Source organism: Coregonus lavaretus (assembly GCF_964263955.1).
Source record: "Coregonus lavaretus genome assembly, chromosome: 39".
Lineage (NCBI taxonomy): Eukaryota > Metazoa > Chordata > Actinopteri > Salmoniformes > Salmonidae > Coregonus > Coregonus lavaretus.
In genome coordinates, this window is record NC_140026.1 from 20,473,039 (window position 1) to 20,493,894 (window position 20,856).

The 20,856-nt window shown below is 41.8% G+C and overlaps 1 protein-coding gene across 1 annotated transcript in view; it reads right to left on the reverse strand.

The window, feature by feature from the left end:
* The window catches only part of LOC311113127 (DENN domain-containing protein 4C-like), an 88,402-nt gene extending 71,340 nt beyond the window's left edge, over positions 1–17,062 (reverse strand). The window contains exon 1 of the mRNA XM_084156280.1: positions 16,789–17,062. The gene's annotated coding sequence lies outside the window, so the exon portion shown is untranslated. The remainder of the gene's footprint in view (positions 1–16,788) is intronic.
* Positions 17,063–20,856: the final 3,794 nt, after the last annotated feature.

A 20,856-nucleotide genomic window follows, 5' to 3' on the forward strand; every position in this document is an offset into this window, starting at 1 on the left:
CTTGTGGGGCCCCTGTGTTGAGGATCAGCATCACTGTGGGAACAACATCCCCTATAAACTTCCTGATGAACTCAGTCACAGCGTCAATGTATACATCAATGTTATTGTCAGAGGCAACCCGGAACATATCCCAGTCCGCGTGATCAAAACAATCTTGAAGCATGGATTCCGATTGGTCAGACCAGCGCTGCCCAAACAGACCTTACCCCGGGTACTTCCTGTTTGAGTTTCTGCCTATAGGAAGGGAGGAGCAGAATGGAGGCATGATCTGACTTGCCGAAGGTAGGGCGGGGGAGGGCCTTGTAGCCATCCAGGAAGGGAGAGTAGCAATGGTCGAGAGTTTTTGATGCACGAGTAGCGCAGGCAATGTGTGGTAAAACTTTAGTAGCGTTCTACTCAGATTTGCTTTAAGTCCCCAGTTACAATAAATGCGGTCTCAAGATATGTGGTTTCCAGTTTGCACAAAGTCCAGTGTAGTTCCTTGAGAGCCGTCTTGGTATCGGCTTGAGGGGGAATATACACGGCTGTGACAATGACCGAAGATAATTTTCTCGGGAGGTAATGCTGTCTGCATTTGATTGTGAGGTATTCTAGGTCAGGTGAACAAAAATACTTGAGTTCCTGTTCGTTACCACAATCACACCATGAGTTGTTAATCATGAAACATACACCTCCGCCTTTCTTTTTCCCCAGAGAGTTCTTTATTCCTGTGGGCGACCATGTCTATCGGCACCCTCTTGTTGGAATTACTGCCATATTTACTTTTCCTCAGCCAACGAGATGAGTAATGAATGGCAAAATCACTAGCTTATGTCAAACTAATATCCCCCATAGTAGAAAGGTTAACCTATTCTACTGGTCAGCTTGTCGTTCTGTGTGAGAAAGAAATAGCCTATTCCAAACTCTGGGACAGTTGTGGGACGATGGATCCCAAATTCATACAACCAGTACAACTAAGCTACTTTTAAAAAAAACTTTAAAAAGCAATGAGGCTGATGAAACAGATCAGAACTTTTAGCTTACAAAATGTTGATAAACGATTATTTCTTCACATTATAAGTGCAGCAATGTGCACAAGGCAGCAGGCTACGCTCAAATGTTTGTTCCATAATGCAATTAACGGGAAACCACCGTAGTCAAAAGCACACCGCACACGCGAGCGGTTTCATGTGACAGAGATGAAAATATCCGTTAGAAATAGGAGAGATCTAAAGATACAACTAGCATGGGGTTGCTAACATGACTAGGATTATGCCTTTGGCTGCTGGACAATGAAATAAAGTTGATTTGAAAACCAATAGAGCATGAGAGAAATAGGCTACTGGTTTTATTGGCATATGGAAGTCTTTATAAAATAATTGCCTCCAAGTTTCTATGGTCGGATTTTACTTTGAAGCAAGGTAAGACATGTCTCATAATATGAAGTAAAATGTTTAGGTTTCAAACAATTAAGTATGTTTTCAAAATGCATACTGCCTCCAGCTCATTGCAAAGTGGTGTGATGTGCTGAAGACTGCCTACAGTTGTCTATATGCACTTGAATGGTGAATGGGAAGCGCACTTCAATTAATAAAAATAGTATCTCTTTTTAAATTGTGGCCATCAAAACTGTTTTAACATGCGATTGCATTTTTTAATTTTTATGCAATGATTGGGCTTATAAAAGCATGTTTCACGCTAGAAGCAACGAATGAGCTGTTTGAGCAGCAGCTTCGCACTGTCTGACCAATTTTCCACTCACTGCCTCTGTATATGTATGCTGTGCAAGTTTGACAAACATAATGACTAATACACAAGCGCCAATTTAATTCCAATAAATTCTGCAAATTAACCTATAGACCGATAAGCATGACAGGTCAAATGCATTTCCATCGACTGGTATTTCTATCAATGAATAGGCTAAAAATAATAAATTTGTAATGGATTTTTTTTCTTTCTCCCGGACAATTGGCCAACGGCAGTTTTATTTATCAGCTTTTCATTCTTTTTGGGGGGGCCAAAAGCCGGCTATTACCAGCTAACAGAAACCCTGGTGTGTGCGTGTGTGTGTGTAAGTCCATGCTTGTGTGCGTACGAACATGTGCGTGTGGTCATGGACAGCAGACAACCTTGAGTCTGTTCAGACAGGCCTCAATTATTCCAGCAGACAAGAGGCAGAGATGTGTGTGTGTGTGTGTGTGTGTGTGTGTGTGTGTGTGTTGGAATGCCAACTGTGGTTTGTAATTACCAAAACAATGTGTTGTTAATTAATCAAAACAATGTGTTGTGAGAAGACGTCCTCTACGGCATAGGAAAGGTTGTAAGTATCTCACTACATCAGTTTTGGGTTAAGAGTAAAGAAAATAACAGGGCGGGGTTGGGGGAGAGAAGAAGAGACATGCATTGAGAGATTTCAGTATGCACAAGGCATTCCCCATTCAGTGAGAGCTAGGCTAACAACACTGAGGCCTATCCCCGAGCCTACTCATGCCAGCCAATGAGTCAATCAGCAATGTATGTTGTTTACCAAGTCTTTACTTGTCAATCAGAACTGAGAACTCACAAAGAAGGTAATGATTACAAAAACACAGATCCCCCCTGAACTGCAAATCCTTTCCCAGAGACATTAGGCAGCAATCAGCAAAATATCACGATGTGCACAGTTCGAGGAAAATAACCATTAGCTTATTATAACTTTTTGCCAAAGGCACAAGGCCTCATCATCTGCAATGTGCAGCAAAATGGAAAACCAACCTGTCTACGTAGATGGAGGAAATGATGCGGCCATCCAGCAGAATAGGCAAACAAGACAAGTGAAAATCCACATGACAGGGCCAAAGAGCTATTGAACTAGTCATGGGCCACCTGTTCTTTAGTGCAAGCAACCTGTTGACAGAACTCTGATTCAACTCCTGATGTTTTCCCTGCTCTGGGTAACCAAGGGCAGCCAGACATCAAGACTAATACATTACACAGCTCAATCGGCTTGGCCTAACGCATTAGCCAAGCCAACCTGGAAAATAAGCATAGTCATCACTGAATTACGAGTGGTTCGTCTTTCTAGCTCTTAACAGAGAGGGAAAATATGACAGAACTTTCCCACAACGACTGACAAACAGACACCTTTTCTTATCAGTCGGATGGGTCAACAGTCAATATTTCTGACATGTGAGTGACAAAGCAAATCAAAAGAGCTGCAGCGAAATAGGTAATTCAGTCTAAAAACATGGCCTGTAACCTACTCCTGACATGAACAATGATGATAAAAGACAGTCTTCTGCTGTAATACTGTAATTCGCGAACACACAGTGCACATAGGCCTACAACAGCTGTTGTTGATTTCTGTGTATGATTATGTCATATTGCTAAATCTTCACTCAAGAAACAGGCAATGTTACAGGTCCTAGTAATTGTACGATTTCACGTCGGAGCATCATCTGACAGACAAACAGAGTATGTGCAAATGTCGAGAGAGAGGGCGGCAGAAAAATCAATTCTATGCACCACAAGTTGTAAACCTCCCACGCACCAATTCTATGAAAAGCTGTGTCAAAAGTGATTAGTTTTTCCAAGGCAATTTCATATTGCATCTCAGGCAGGCATAAGAGCACAATAACACAAATCATCAGCACATGTTCAATACAATAGGCTACAATACAGTGCACAAATTAATATGCAAGAGCACAATATCTCAACGCATATTTGTGGCTTTCCAAGTGGAGTTCTCCCTTCACTACCAGCGAATAGAAAGAGGTGACATGCAAGTCTGCCAGTTGGAGTCAAAAGGACTTTGTGACCGGGGTCCTTTTAACTGAGTGACACGTGGGGTTGGTCCACTGACTGAGGGTCATTTGAATGACACCAGTGTGTCGTTCAATGTCATTTCATCAAGCCATGACACCCACCATCTCAGATTGTTCTGAGGGACTCCCTAAATCTTTCTCAGATTATTACCAAATCCACAAGGTATTACTCCAAACACCAAGAAAAGGCTACTCTCCTTGATGTTATCCTCACAAATAATCCTGATAGGTATCAGTCTGGTGTTTTCTGTAATGACCTTAATGATCACTGTTTTACAGCCAGTGTCCGTAATGGCTGCTCAGTGAAACGACCTGTCCTGATTTGTCATAGACACTTGCTAAAAAAACTTTAATGAGCAAGCCTTCCTTCATGACCTGGCCTCTGTAAATTGGTTTAGAATCAGCCTGATCCCCTCTGTCAAAGACGCTTGGACCTTCTTTTTTGATATTTTCAGTGGTATTATTAACAAACACACCCCCATAAAGAAAATTTGAATTAAAAACATTTTCAGCCCCTGGTTCGACCGTGATCTGGCAGAGTTAATCCACCTCAAGAATTCCATTTGGCGAAAGGCTCGGCACACGCATACTCAGGCTGACTGGCTCTCGTTCAGGCAAATGAGAAATAAGTGCACTCTGGCTATCCGGAAGGCCAAAGTTAGTTACTTTAAGGAGCAGTTCTCTCTCTGTGGATCTAACCCCAAGAAGTTCTGGAAAACAGTTAAAGACCTGAAGAATAAACCCTCCTCCTCACAGCTGCCCATGTCCCTTAATGTTGATGATGTGGTTGTTACTGACAAGGAGCACATGGCACACCCCTTCTAATACGACTAGCCCCAATGCTCCTCCCTCTTTTTCCCCTAACCCGCTACAAAGTTTCTCCCTGCAGGCGGTCACTGAGTCTGAGGTGCTAAAGGAACTCCTTAAACTTGACCCCAAAAAACCATCTGGGTCAGATGGTTTAGACCCTTTCTTCTTTAAGGTTGCTGCTCTATCATCGCCAAGCCTATCTCTGACCTTTTTAACCTGTCTCTCCTCTATGGGGAGGTTCCCATAGCTTGGAAAGCAGCCACTGTGCGTCCTTTATTTAAAGGGGGAGATCAAGCTGATCCTAACTGTTATAGGCCAATTTCTATTTTGCCCTGTTTATCAAAAGTGTTGGGGAAAACTTGTCAATAATCAACTGACTGGCTTTTTTGATGTCTATAGTATTCTCTCTGGTATGCAATCTGGTTTCCGCTCAGGTTATGGATGAGTCACTGCAACCTTAAAGGTCCTAAATGATGTCACCATTGCCCTTGATTCTAAGCAATGTTGTGCTGCTATTTTTAATGACTTAGCCAAAGCTTTTGATACGGTAGATCATTCCATTCTTGTGGGCCGGCAAGGAGTATTGGTGTCTCTGAGAGAGTCTTTGGCCTGGTTTGCTAACTACCTCTCACAAAGTGTAGTGTATAAAGTCAGAACATCTGCTGTCTCAGCCACTGCCTGTCACCAAGGGAGTACCCCAAGGCGTGATCCTAGGCCCCACGCTCTTCTCAATTTACATCAACAACATAGCTCAGGCAGTAGGAAGCTCACTCATCCATTTATATGCAGATGATACAGTCTTATACTCAGCTGGCCACTCCCTGGATTTTGTGTTAAACGCTCTACAACAAAGCTTTCTTAGTGTCCAACAAGCTTTCTCTGCCTTTACCCTTGTTCTGAACACGTCCAAAACAAAGGTCATGTGGTTTGTTAAGAAGAATGCCCCTCTCCCCACCGGTGTGATTACTACCTCTGAGGGTTTAGAGCTTTAGGTAGTCACATCATACAAGTACTTGGGAGTATGGCTAGACGGTACACTGTCCTTCTCTCAGCACATATCAAAGCTGCAGGCTAAGGTTAAATCTAGACTTGGTTTCTTCTATCGTAATCGCTCATCTTTCACCCCAGCTGCCAAACTAACCCTGATTCAGATGACCATCCTACCCATGCTAGATTACAGAGACATCATACTCACTGATTGAGTACTATTCAACATGGAACAGCTTGAAGAAAGCAGTTGCCTGGATGCTGAAACTGAAGAGACTTCTACTACAGTTAAGCCAGAAAAGGAAAGTTCTCACCCAAACTGATCCAGGATCAGATCAGAGTTTGACAAACTCACTGAAGGAACAAATTGACAAGTTCAAACTGACGTTTGGAAAAGAAAGTCTGTCTGTAGATGACCTAGATGAAGCAGAAAAGGTCATCATTCGATTTGAGCAACGACAGCACTTTAAACAAGAAATTGCACTAGTTGTAAAAGGAAAACAATGTGCCAAGAGAAGCGGCTCAATCTGTAAGCTTGATCCAATAGTTGACAATGGCATTCTGAGAGTAGGAGGAAGGTTAAGCAAAGCTGCTATGCCTACGGAACTAAAGAATCCTATGATCCTGCCCAAAGACTCCTACATCTCCAGACTGATCTTACTCCACATCCATGAGCAGGTTGGCCACTCTGGGAGAGGTCACATGCTTTCTAGACTTCGCCAGCGATATTGGATACCCTGTGCCAACTCCTTAGCAAGGAAGATCCTTAAGAGCTGTGTCTTCTGCAGGCGGATGCAAGCTAGAGCTGGGGAACAGAAGATGGCTGACCTTCCACAAGATCGGGTAGCACCTGATTTGCCGCCTTTCACCCATGTGGGCATAGATTACTTTGGCCCCATAGAGGTGAAGCGAGGCCGCGTTCATGTGAAGCGGTATGGTGTGATCTTTACTTGCCTTGTGAGTCGAGCTGTCCATCTAGAAGTTGCTAGTTATCTGGATACTGATTCCTGCATCAATGCCCTGCGCAGGTTCATCTGTCGAAGGGGCACAGTAACAAGTATCAGAACAGACAATGGCACCAACTTTGTCGGAACACACAGAGAGCTAGGAGAAGCTCTGAAAGAGCTGGATCACAACAAGATTCAAAATAAATTACTGAAGGAAGGAGTGACATGGTCATTCAACCCTCCCTCTGGAGCCCACCATGGGGGGGTATGGGAGAGGTTGATCCGACTGGTGAAAAAGATCCTCTATTCAGTCCTTAAAGAGCAAGTACTGGATGATGAGGCTTTGCAGACAGCCTTGTGTGAAGTTGAGGCGATTATGAACGACAGACCAATCACTACTGTAACAAATGACCCTAACGATCTAGAACCCCTGACTCCGAACCATCTGCTTCATCTGAAAGCAAAGCCAGTCCTGCCACCAGGACTATTCCAGAGAAGTGACCTATACTCAAGAAGGAGATGGAAGCAAGTACAATATATCACTGACCTCTTCTGGAAGAGATGGATCAGGGAGTATCTTCCACTTATGCAGGAGCGGAACAAGTGGAACAAAACTAAGAGAAACTTCAGTCCTGGTGACCTTGTGGTCATCGTCGATGACACCGCCCCAAGGAACTCTTGGCTAATGGGGCGTGTGGTGAAGGCTTTGCCAGGGGCCAAAGGTCTTGTCCGGAGCGTCATGGTTAAGACTAAGACCAATATCCTACAGAGACCTATCAATAAACTCTGTCTGCTCCTTGAGGCGACGAAGTGAGACACACACACACACACACACAGTGCTCCATCTTTGAATCACGTGCACCTCTGATTCGTTGATGTCGTACTCTTACATTCTTTGATGTCATACATTTTGTGGACGTCAAACTCTTGACATTTTTTGGAAGTTGAACACCTTTACACTTCAACTCAGACTGAGATCTATGGACTATTTTCCTATATGGCACCTTGTATATTTGTATATAGCTATGAACTGTAATGGTGCTCTGGTATAGAATGTTTTTGTATTGGCTCTACGTTTGAATATTAAGTAATTGTTGTGCATTCAGTGCAGTCAACAATTAGGGGCCGGTATGTTAGAGCCGATTTGGGCATATTTTGTATAAAAGACTGAACATACTGAGCTCCATGTACATTTGTGTAAATATATTAAATATTAATGTATATGATGAAATATTAGGTACGTACCTTTATGATTTATTTACCGGATTGAGATATATTCATTTGTTATTAGTGTAACTCAGTTTTTGGCCCCCCCTCTTGCCCATTCATTGTACTGTGTTAATTGTGTTAGTATAAAGGCAGGAAGTTGGGCCTTCGGGGGGAGGAGTCCTTGCTAGATGCGGGAGCGGTATAGTTTTTTGACCATATAGACATACAGAAATACAGACAGACAGGTCATATTATATGATGTATTTGCATTTCTAGTAATCTCTGCTTTAAGTTGATTGGAGAATACCTTTTTGTTAGATAAGAAGAATAAACATTTTTGTTGCACTATATCCCTGGATCTCATTGAATGTTTGGCCGTTTGGAAACGTTGAGTGTGGACTGTATGCGTCCGAAACAACCCCGCTTCAGGCTAGGGCAGTGGCTATGGTAAAGAGGAAAGGAAGCCACTACAGGGAGGTTCCCATAGCTTGGAAAGCAGCCACTGTGCGTCCTTTATTTAAAGGGGGAGATCAAGCTGATCCTAACTGTTATAGGCCAATTTCTATTTTGCCCTGTTTATCAAAAGTGTTGGGGAAAACTTGTCAATAATCAACTGACTGGCTTTTTTGATGTCTATAGTATTCTCTCTGGTATGCAATCTGGTTTCCGCTCAGGTTATGGATGAGTCACTGCAACCTTAAAGGTCCTAAATGATGTCACCATTGCCCTTGATTCTAAGCAATGTTGTGCTGCTATTTTTAATGACTTAGCCAAAGCTTTTGATACGGTAGATCATTCCATTCTTGTGGGCCGGCAAGGAGTATTGGTGTCTCTGAGAGAGTCTTTGGCCTGGTTTGCTAACTACCTCTCACAAAGTGTAGTGTATAAAGTCAGAACATCTGCTGTCTCAGCCACTGCCTGTCACCAAGGGAGTACCCCAAGGCGTGATCCTAGGCCCCACGCTCTTCTCAATTTACATCAACAACATAGCTCAGGCAGTAGGAAGCTCACTCATCCATTTATATGCAGATGATACAGTCTTATACTCAGCTGGCCACTCCCTGGATTTTGTGTTAAACGCTCTACAACAAAGCTTTCTTAGTGTCCAACAAGCTTTCTCTGCCTTTACCCTTGTTCTGAACACGTCCAAAACAAAGGTCATGTGGTTTGTTAAGAAGAATGCCCCTCTCCCCACCGGTGTGATTACTACCTCTGAGGGTTTAGAGCTTTAGGTAGTCACATCATACAAGTACTTGGGAGTATGGCTAGACGGTACACTGTCCTTCTCTCAGCACATATCAAAGCTGCAGGCTAAGGTTAAATCTAGACTTGGTTTCTTCTATCGTAATCGCTCATCTTTCACCCCAGCTGCCAAACTAACCCTGATTCAGATGACCATCCTACCCATGCTAGATTACAGAGACATCATTTATACATTGGCAGGTAAGGGTGCTCTCGAGCGGCTAGATGTTCTTTACCATTCGGCCATTAGATTTGCCTCCAATGCTCCTTATAGGACACATCAATGCACTCTATACTCCTCTGTAAACTGGTCATCTCTGTATACCTGTCGCAAGACCCACTGGTTGATGCATATTTATAAAACCCTCTTAGGCCTCACTCCCCCCTATCTGAGATACCTACTGCAGCCCTCATCCTCTACATACAACACCCGTTCTGCCAGTCACATTCTGTTAAAGGTCCCCAAAGCACACACATCCCTGGGCCGCTCCCCTTTTCAGTTCGCTGCAGCAAGCGACTGGAACGTCTTCATTCAAAGACTCAATCATGGACACTCTTCCTGACAGTTGTGGCTGCTTCGCTTGATGTATTGTTGTCTCTACCTTCTTGCCCTTTGTGCTGTTGCCAGTGCCCAATAATGTTTGTACCATGTTTCGTGTTGCTACCATGCTGTTGTCATGTTGTGTTGCTACCAAGCTGTGTTGTCATGTGTTGCTGCCATGCTGTGTTGTCATGTGTTGCTGCCATGCTATGTTGTCATGTGTTGCTGCCATGCTATGTTGTAGTCTAAGGTCTCCATGTAGTGTTGTGGTGTCTCTTGTCGTGATATGTGTTTTGTCCTATTTATTTTTTTATCCCAGCCCCCGTCCCCGCAGGAGGCCTTTTGCCTTTTGGTAGGCCGTCATTGTAAATAAGAATTTATTCTTAACTGACTTGCCTAGTTAAATAAAGGCTAAATAAAATTTTACAAAATTCTGAAATCATTTTTGTAGTTAGAAACAGATACAATTAGCATTCCTGCAACATTCTTTTGTTGAAATATAATTTGATCTCAGAAATTAAGCTAATTAAATGCACCCAAATTGGCCATTTGAATAGACTGACCAGGTGAATGCTATGATCCCTTATTGATGTCACTTGTTAAATCCACTTGTAGATGAAGGGGTTAAAGAAGGATTTTTAAGCCTTGAGACAATTGAGACATGGATTGTGTATGTGTACCATTCAGAGTGTGGATGGGCAAAACAAAAGATTGAAGTGCCTTTGAACGGGGTATGGTAGTAGGTGCCAAGCGCACCGGTTTGAGCGTGTCAAGAACTGCAACATTGCTGGGTTTTTCACGCTCAACAGTTTCCCGTGTGTATCAAGAATGGTCCACCACCCAAAGGACATCCAGTCAACTTGACACAACTATGGGAAGCATTGGAGTCAAAATGGGCCAGCATCCCTGTGGAACACTTGACACCTTGTAGAGTCCATGCCCCGACGAATTAAAGGACCCCAATCCCACCCCATGTCTGACAAGTAGTATGAAGCTGCGGCTCTGAGTATTGTTTCTTCATCCTATGTAATGTATTCTCAGTGAATTTGGCGATGCTTTAATTTTTTCCTGTTCAGAGAAATTAGTCATTGAAGTTCAGTTTATGTCTAATTCTACATCCTGATATTACCCGGTTCTGACCACTAGATGGTGCTGTTCCTGCTCTTAGGTAATTACTTATTTTAAGAACTAAAGGGATCGTTCATCCAAATTACATATTGGTTTTCAGTTTATGAACAAGGTATGACAGCAACCCATGCTTTGGTTTTGTTTACCTGGCCAATGTTTCAAAATGGCAACTTTTTAGCATTTGTGGCACAAATCAAATGCAAGTCAACAGTACCTATATTAGCATTTTCACGCTTCATATCCAAATCATCTATAAGTAACATCACTGAGTTGCACAATACAATGTTTTATACTTTAGGATGATTTTGCTTGAATTGCCCTGCCAATGCATTGTTGTTCAAACATTTATTTTAATTTTATAAAAACATTTGAGATAGGCTATATGATCACACAGGTAATAGATCAGTTGTCGTATTACTTGTGAGGCACAGCTGAGTAAATAATTTGCTTTAAATTTTACTGGGCTGATGGTGCCTGCATCTGATGGTCAGTCTCTGTAGGGAGAGAGCAGCAGACTGAGGGTCCGGCTCCCACTGCCCCTCCGCTCTCCCTTTCCTCCACTGACCAAAAAGGGACACCGTCTTCCAGCTGATGGCAAAACTCCAGTTGCACCACATTACTTCTGCCTCACACACAAATTCATGTTGTTACTCCTATGAACAGAGAAAGTGAAATATTTATTGATATAAAAAATTAATTAAAAACAAACGCTAATAATAACCACGCAAGCCTATCGATACACTTTCCTGCTCATTCATTACAGCTGCAGTGTTGGTTGCAGCGCGATTGGAAGTAGGAAGAACGTGCATTTTATGGCTTATACAGTACATTCTGAAAGTATTCAGTCCCCCTTTTTCCACATTATTACGTTACAGCCTTATTCTAAAATGGATTAAATCGTTTTTTCCCCCTCATCAAGCTACACACAATACCCCATAATGACAAAGCAAAAACAGGTTTGTAGAAATGTTTGTAAAACTGAAATATTACATTTACATAAAGTATTCAGACCCTTTATCCAGTACTTTGTTGAAGCGCCTTTGGCAGCGTCATACCCAAGAAGACTCAAGGCTGTATGACGCTACAAGCTTGGCACACCTGTATTTGGGGAGTTTCTCCCATTCTTCTCTGCAGATCCTCTCAAGCTCTGTCAGGTTGGATGGGGAGCGTCGCTGCACAGCTATTTTTAGATCTCTCCAGAGATGTTTGATCGAGTTCAACTGCGGGCTCTGGCTGGGCCACTCAAGGACATTCATAAACTTGTCCCGAAGCCACTCCTGCTTTGTCTTGGCTGTGTGCTTTGGCAAACCCCAAGCAGGCTGTCATGTGCCGTTTACTGAGGAGTGGCATCCATCTGGCCACTCTACCATAAATGCCTGATTGGTGGAGTGCTGCAGAGATGGTTGTCCTTCTGGAAGGTTCTCCCATCTCCACAGAGGAACTCTGGAGCTCTGTCAGAGTGACCATCGGGTTCTTGGTCACCTCCTTGACCAAGGCCCTTCTTCCCCGATTGCTCAGTTTGGACGGGCCGCCAGTTCTAGGAAGAGTCTTGGTGGTTCCAAACTTCTTCCATTTAAGAATGATGGAGGCCACTGTGTTCTTGGGTACCTTCAATGCTGTATCAACTTTGCCATAGCTTTCTTTTATGCCTGCTACGTTACAGCAGACACAGTAACCTGAGCCATCTGATTGGCCAGCGGCAGGCCAATAGTGCACTTGATTTGTTCTCCGGGCCTGAGGGGAAGGCAGAGTTTGTACCTTCAGACACGTGAAAAGGTTCAAAATCGGAACACTTTGCCTACCCGGAGCGCAGAGCAGCTGAATCAGGTGCACCTACCGTCAACAGTGCGAAACAAATAAAATAAAAATAGAAACACAATGCTTAATCGTTGGGTTTTTTACAGATATGTTTGGCGATCGACTAGAATATTTATTGAATATTATATGAATCCTATACATTAAAATTGCCAATTTGCGTGCAATCAATTTGCTTAATTTCTCACGAGATCAAATTACACTTAACAAAAATATGAACGCAACATATAAAGTGTCGGCCCCATGTTTCATGAGCTGAAATAAAAGATCCCAGAAATGTTCCATATGGACAAATTTTCAGCAAAACATTCTTTTTTATCCCTCTTTGTGAGCATTTCTCCTTTCTCCACCTGACAGGTGTGGCATATCAAGAAGCTGATTAAACAGCATGATCATTACACAGGTGCACCTTGTGCGTGGGACAATAAAAGGCCACTAAATGCCACAGATGTATAAGGTTTTGAGGGAGCGTGCAATTGGCATGCTGACTGCAGGAATGTCCACCAGAGCTGTTGCCAGAGAATTTAATGTTCATTTCTCTACCATAAGCCGCCTCCTACGTCGTTTTAGAATATTTGGCAGTACGTCCAACCAGCCTCACAACCGCAGACCACGTGTAACCACACCAGCCCAGGACCTCCACATCCGGCTTCTTCACCTGAGGGATCGTATGTTGCCAATTGCACATTCCCTCAAAACTTGAGACATCTGTGGCATTGTGTTATGTGACAAAACTGCACATTTTAGAGTGGCCTTTTATTGTCCCCAGCCCAAGGTGTAGCTGTGTAATGATTATGCTGTTTAATCAGCCTGATATGCCACACCTGTCAGGTGGATGGATTTTCTTGGCAAAGGAGAAATGCTCACTAACAGAGATGTAAACAAATGTGGGCACAAAATTTGAGAAGCTTTTTGTGCGCATGGAAAATGTCTGGGATCTTTTATTTCAGTTTATGAAACATGGGATGTTCATATTTTTGTTCAGTGTACATGGTATGTCAATTCCGCTTATAATCTAATATGATCCTCTATTTGAGTTAACGCAAACCCTTCTCTCTGCAGCCACACATTCAAACGCTGGTTTTGTGAAGAAACACAGATCGTATCAAAGATATCAGACATAAAAGCTCTTAAAACATTTCTCATCCTTGTAGCCACCTGAGGCTAAGACATTCAAATATCTCTAAAGAGTCTTGTAATGAGAGATGTTGTCAATATAATAGAGTGGAAATTTCCACTCATATTTCTGCCTCTCTTCTCACTCATCAGTCATCAACTAAAAGGAGGTCCTTGCTCTCAGTGTGCCATTCTAAGACAGCTTTGTTTAGAACTGAAAGACTAGCACTGTGAAATATAGTACCGCCACTTACCGCCTACATATCCAACAGCAGACACGCTTTACATAGAAGTCTGATAAAAGATTTGCACTGTGGGGTGTGAAGTCATCTACTGCCCGTGAGGGCTGTGTGTTGGCTGTAGGAGCTACAGAATACATTCAAGGCTAGCCCTATTGACCATCTGCCTGACATATGACTATAAGCAGATAGACGAGGGAGGTAGAGAGAGAGAGAAAAAAAATAGACCATCTTGACCATCTGTCTGACTTATGATGACTATCAGCAGGAGAGAGTGAGAGACTGAGAAAAAGAGAGAGAAAGAAAGGCTGAAATATACTTGGGAAAAGCTTGATTGCAATATTTATTATATATTGGCTCTGGTGCCATTATAATACGTGTGGTGGTCCTTGACAGATAAAGTGCAGCGCCTTGGAATCAGACAAAGAGGTAGCTGAGGGGTGAAGGAAAGCTCAGCTGAAATGTCACAAGACTCACTGCCTCCTTCCTCAAGCGTGACGGGCGGCCAGACAAAAAGCATTCTTTCCACAGGGAAGTGGAGGGAGTGGGGAAAAATTCACAGCCCTCGCTAACTACAGTGATAGACAAAAAGGTCCCAGATCCATTGAAAGTTCAGGACGATAGACTACAGTACAGAGACATCAGAGTCATAAAGGAAATGAATAGGTCACCTGATTCTTTCAATTATGCTTTAGCAAAGTTGTAGAACTATCTCCATTTATAAACTACTTCCTGACTGTGTGTGACGTCTTGTTTTAAAAACGAAATATCCTCATATGAACACTTGCTATAAGTCAATTAAGAGACTGAAGTCATTCATACTGTACTTCTCATCTGCTTCACACATAACGAGCCACAATTTCCTCTGTGGCACATATGAAATGGCAAAATGCACTCTGCCCCTGTTCACACTATGGACCTAAACCGCATGCGCAAGTGACGCAAATAAAAGGTGTCATATTTCTCTTTCACATGAGAAGTCCTACCTAACTACCTGCAGTACCAATGAACTATTACTTTTTCTTCTACCCACAATGCCTAGTACTGGTGCCCGGTAACCGTTGAGCCCAGTCAGTTGCTGTTCGCTTACTTCCATATTTCTCCTGTCACATACCTGACACCTTGTTGTGGCACACAAGTACAAGTAAAATAAACACATGCACAAAGACACTGGCTATGTTTACACAGGCAGCACAATTCTGATATTTTGCACAATTATTGATATTTTGCCAATAATTGGGAGGGGGAAAAAACAGAATTGGGCTGCCTGTGTAAACGCAGCCAAAGACACACAGACACACACCTGGGGCCATGACCCAGTTTAGGCATGGTAGAACACTGAAAAGGGGAAAAATGTATTCTCACAACAGACACATAGTTAGTACTAGGGTGCCACTTGCTACACAAAGCCACATTTCAGTGTATTCCAGGGGTTGGGTTGAAAAGAGGTGCAAGCTACAAATCTGAATAGATTGAATCATTGTTGCATAGTTCATTGTTTCCCATGCTCGGAGACAAGTCAGATCATTTTCCTCCCTCACGAGAATGAGGGAATACTGTGTCAAACTGCATTGCTATTTGCTACCCTAATGGAAACCTAAATGTGGCTACAGTACCAGTGGGGTAATACCATCCTCTTTGCCATGCTGGGACCCATGCCACAGACTAGCACAGAGGTGCCATGGCAAACACACACTCACACACGGAGGGACGCATGGAGGTGGGAAGTAAGGAATGCCACTCATTCAGATTGTCAGTGCAGTGCCTCAGTTGCTTGCTGGCAATCAGTCAAGTGCTGAGCCACAGATATGTGAGCACCTTGGCTTGCACTCAGTGACAGACAGTGCACATAGGCAGGAACCTATACAGCGCGTCAGACAGACATTCAATTAGGCACAAGATTAGCAGTGTGGTTAAGGTTAATCTAAGGTTAGGTTTAAAATCAGATTTTAATTAGAAAAATTATAGAAATAGGCGGGTTTATGACTTTGTGGCTGTGGTAACTCGTGACAACACGTCCTTGGCATGGAGTCAGGGCCACACAATGCAGACATTGCACATTCAGTCACAAAGGTCATTGGGGATATAGGTCTACTAAATCATTCCGTTAAATGTCACTGGGGTAAATCCACTAAGGCTTGTATCTTAAACTGAGGTCCACACGTTGAATAACATGTAGTAGAGGACTGTTCTGGAATTACTATGCTACTACAAATGCTCTGCATGTTTGTTTTTTAGTTCCATTACGGCATGAAAAATAAATATTATTTTCCCAGTCAGATTTCCAGTCGAGAATATAGAATTATTAGTGGAAAAATAACAAGGGAATTCCCTGGGTTGGTTACAAGTCAGTCTGAACGACGATTATTTCGTTTGCTAGTAGACTGTTGGACTTGATTTTTGAGAGAAATACTTTCTTGCTGTGAAAGCAATAGGCAGATATTTAAAAATAACAACGCTGGTTTTGCCTGACAATAAATAGTCTACCGAGAGTGTTAACACACCCAAGGCACCTGCAGCGTTTGATAAAAAGAGTACAGGAGAACCGATGCCTCACAGTATATGGGGTCTAGACTAGAGGGGTCGGGGGAAGTATTATGTTCCAACTGTTGCAGCTATGCCTGCGGTTTAGAAGTACTTCAACTTTCGATCACTCAAGACAGCGTCTGAAAACAAAGCATTTCACTCTCAATAAGAGACTCAACATTAGTTATTTTGCGTAGGGAAATACAATTACGTTGCCCGTCTTTCTGCTGCGCAGTAAAAACAACTATTCCAACACCGGCTCTAGCAATATATTCACGCAAAGTACTTGCAATTTGAAATGTTGAAACGTTGTATCATATCGTTAAACTGCGTCATGACAAAGTAACATTTCATCCGCGTGTATTGATACAAACTTAAAGCGCCTAAACTAACAAAAACAAACGTGACTTGTTCCCCAACCAAAAGAGGCAGGCAGCATTACTTACCAGCTCTTTACAACACTACAAGAGACAATGTTGACATGTAGGCAACTTGCAGCTTTCACCAGCTCGAGCTATTCCGTTCGTGTTTTACATTACCAAATCCACCACTGAAGACACAAAGTGGGTGCACTTCGATAATATCTGAAAACTTTGTTTCCCACTTGTTCGCGACACTCTTTTATCGGTAGCTGTCGGTGCAAGTAGGCGCCATGTTTGTGTTTTGTCAGATACTTTGGTGAGCTAGTATTGGTTTGTTTAGACCGCTGCTTAAGGCAGAATGGAACCGCCCAGACAATAGTGACTTGCGCTCAGACGAGTATTCTGCCAGAAGCACAAACAATGACGTCATTTTCTTATGGTAATAGTACAACCTTCAAAATAAAAGCCTGCATTTCAAAACATTAAAATGTGGATAACTCATTCAAATGATATTGCATTTTAATCAGTGGCCACTTTTATTGTGCCAACAAGAAAATGCAATTAGTAATTTATGAAAACAAATTAAACATATGGTTTTAAAAACATTGTTTAAGACCAATAATGAAAAAATATATTGTTGACACTGGAATGTTGTGACTATTGGGCTGTAGAGAGAAAACATTTCTACCTGTCTCAGCTAAAGTGGGATGGGAAATACTCAGTGGGGACTCTACTAACCAAATATGTTTAGTTTTGAAGGGGCACTGTGTTATAGACATATGCATGTAGTCCTGCATGTTATATTAATTCCAAAACAATAACTTAACGTACTGTTGTTGTGTTGAATATCAGTTGTAACACTTAAACACTTTAACACTCTTGTTTGCTTCCAGTGTGAAATAAAATGTAAACAAAGACACAATGTAAACAATGATGGACTGGCATACCTGTTAATGACCTAGATTAACCTAATGGTGATGGTAATAGATGCACCTTTACACATTTAAATCAGCCCAAGGCCAGCCTTGACATGTGCCAAAAAAAGCTTCAGGTCAATCGCTTGGCCAGACAAATAAAATATTTTTGAGGTAGTATCCTAGTAAAATCATGTTGCTATAGGTTTACATCACCCAATTATGCATCGCCTTCCAACAATTTTCTTAAACCCACCTTGGTCGCAATCAATCCAAAGGTTTGCCTCTTGGAAATGGGTTTTGGACTGATTCATGGATCATAGCCCATCTCTCCAAATTGTAATTTGTGAGAAGATTATTACTTGGCCTTTATTAGAAACTTAAATTTGTAGCATTCCACTTCCAAACATAAAAGGTGCGCTTGACATTATTTTCAATCAAATTATGACAAAGGGAGAATCACCACACACATTCAGTAAATGTGCAGTAGTACTCCGTAGACAAACAATTTGGACCAGCACTCCAGATATTCTTGTACTTTATGTTTCTTGTGTAAGGTCAAAAGTCACCGCTGTAATTCAAAATCCCCATCTCGCTTTATTGATCTTCCAGCAGTTGGCAATGAGAGGTTGACCTACAGATTGAGCTCAGTAATCTGTCATTCAGGGTTAAATGACAAAAAAGGACACTACTGGGCCTATCTTATATTTGACTCTTAAATTTAAAATAATCTCTATATAGATTATCTCTATAGACTCTACAAACATTGAGGACACAGCAGGAGTTATACATTTTCACAGAATATCTGATAGTGAGCAAGTACAATCCTCTGAGTCAGATTCAGATATTGATGTTATTTCCCTAATTATTTTGAGGGTAAAGCCTTTCCTGTTCTGACATTTCTGAAGAAAACATCCGCTTTCAAAGAATGTCACAAAAGATTACTTAAAGCAAACAATATGAGTCAAAATCAGCAATTCAGCAGTCATTTCACAGTTGGATGCAGTGAAAACAGGACAGACTACACAACCACTGCTTCAACACAGGCTTCAAAACAGCGATATGTGTGACATTATAGAATCGTTTGTGAAGGAAATTCTACCTGAAAATGTCTTAGCCAATGATCTCATCCAAATTCACAGTTTATACTCTCAAAATTGCAGTCTGAACAAAGTGCCGCTGGGTGTGTTCGACACAATCCCCCTCCCAAAATAACCATATTTGGTTAGTAGACCCCATACACCGTGTATTGCATTGCAGTCAGTGGTGGATTGTCATACTTGAGTAAAAGTAAAGATACCTTAATAGAAAATAACTCAAGGAAAAGTGAAAGTCACCCAGTAAAATACTACTTGAGTAAAAGTCTAAAAGTATTTGGTTTTAAATATACTTAAGAATCAAAAGTAAATGTAATTGCTAAAAATATACTTAAGTATCAAAAGTAAAAGTATGAATAATTTCAAATTCCTTATATTAAGCAAACCAGACGGCACCTTTTTCTTGTTATTTTAATGTACGGATAGCCAGTGGCACACTCCAACACTCAGACATAATTTACAAACAAAGCATGTGTGTTTAGTGAGTCCGACAGATCAGAGACAGTAGCAGTAGGATGACCAGGGATGTTCTCTTGATAAGTGCGTGAATCGGACCATTTTCCTGTCCTGCTAAGCATTCAAAATGTAACGATTACTTTTGGGTGTATGGGGTAAAAAGTACATTATGTTCTTTAGGAATGTAGTGAAGTAAAAGTAAAAGTTGTCAAAAATATAAATAGTAAAGCACAGATACCCCGAAAAATCACTTAAGTAGTACTTTCAAGTATGTTTACTTAAGTACTTTACACCACTGATTGCAGTGAATGGAGTAAGGAGTCACCAGTACTCTGTATTAAACCTGTTGCCCAGCACAAGAGACCCATTTACGTTTTTCAGACTCAGAATAATTCCAATAGCATATGTATTTGATTAAGTGTATTTCTTTCAATATAGCCTACACAATAGCTTTCAACATACCAGTATTTTTGAAAAATTTCAAAAGAAATGCTGGTATAAATAATACAATACGTCAAATTTTCCATTAATTTTTTCAAAGGTGGTTGCAATTATGTGAAAAACACTTGTACTGCACCAATACAAAAACACTTATAAACAATCGATATTCCCAAAGTTTAGCATGTCTTTGCTAAACTTTGGGGAAACATCCACGATGGTGCTGCCAGCATAATATCCTGCTGCTAGGACAACGGTAATGGCGCTCAGATGAGGAGGCTCTTCCTCCTTTTCCATGGGCCTCTTATGCCCCCTATCTGTAATGTAGTGCATTATCTTTACGCACTAGTAGTAGACTACAGATGCAACATATACATTTACATTTTAGTCATTTAGCAGACGCTCTTATCCAGAGCGACTTACAGGAGCAATTAGGGTTAAGTGCCTTGCTCAAGGGCACATCGACAGATTTTTCACCTAGTCGGCTCGGGGATTAGAACCAGCGACCTTTCGGTTACTGGCACAACGCTCTTAACCACTAAGCTACCTAAATTACAGTGAGCTCCATAATTCATTGGACAGTGACCATTGTTTTGTTATTTTGGTTTTGTACTCTAGCACTTTGAGTTGGAAAGGATACAATGACAATGAGCGTGAAGTGCAGACTGTCAGCTTTAATTTGAGGGTATTTTCATACATATCGGATGAACCGTTTAGAAATGACAGCACCTTTTGTACATGGTCCCCCCATTTTAAGGTACTACAAGTATTTGTTAAATTGGCTTCACAGATGTGTGTCGTTAGGCAGGTGTATTCATTTGTGTCATTAGTGAATGCAGGAGAGCTGTTGATGAATAGTAATGATTCTAGACTTTGCTATTGCCTTTGGAGGTTGTTATTGGGGTGTGACAACACGAGGAAGACAGCAGTGTCGATGCAAATGAAGTTGGCCGTCATAAGGCTCAGAAATGAAAATCAATCATTCAGGAACATTGCAAAAACCCTGGCCATGCCCAAGTCAACAGTTTTGTTCATCATTAACAAGAAAAAAACAACCGGTGAACTCAATTATGTCAAAAGACACGGTAGACAGAGGAAGACCACTGTAGTGGATGACCGGAGAATACTCTCTATGGTGAAGAAAAACCCCCTGATAACAGCCCAACAGATCAAAAACACTCTCCTGGATGCAGGTGTAGATGTGTCAAAGTCTACCATACGCAGAAGACTACACCAGCAGGACTACA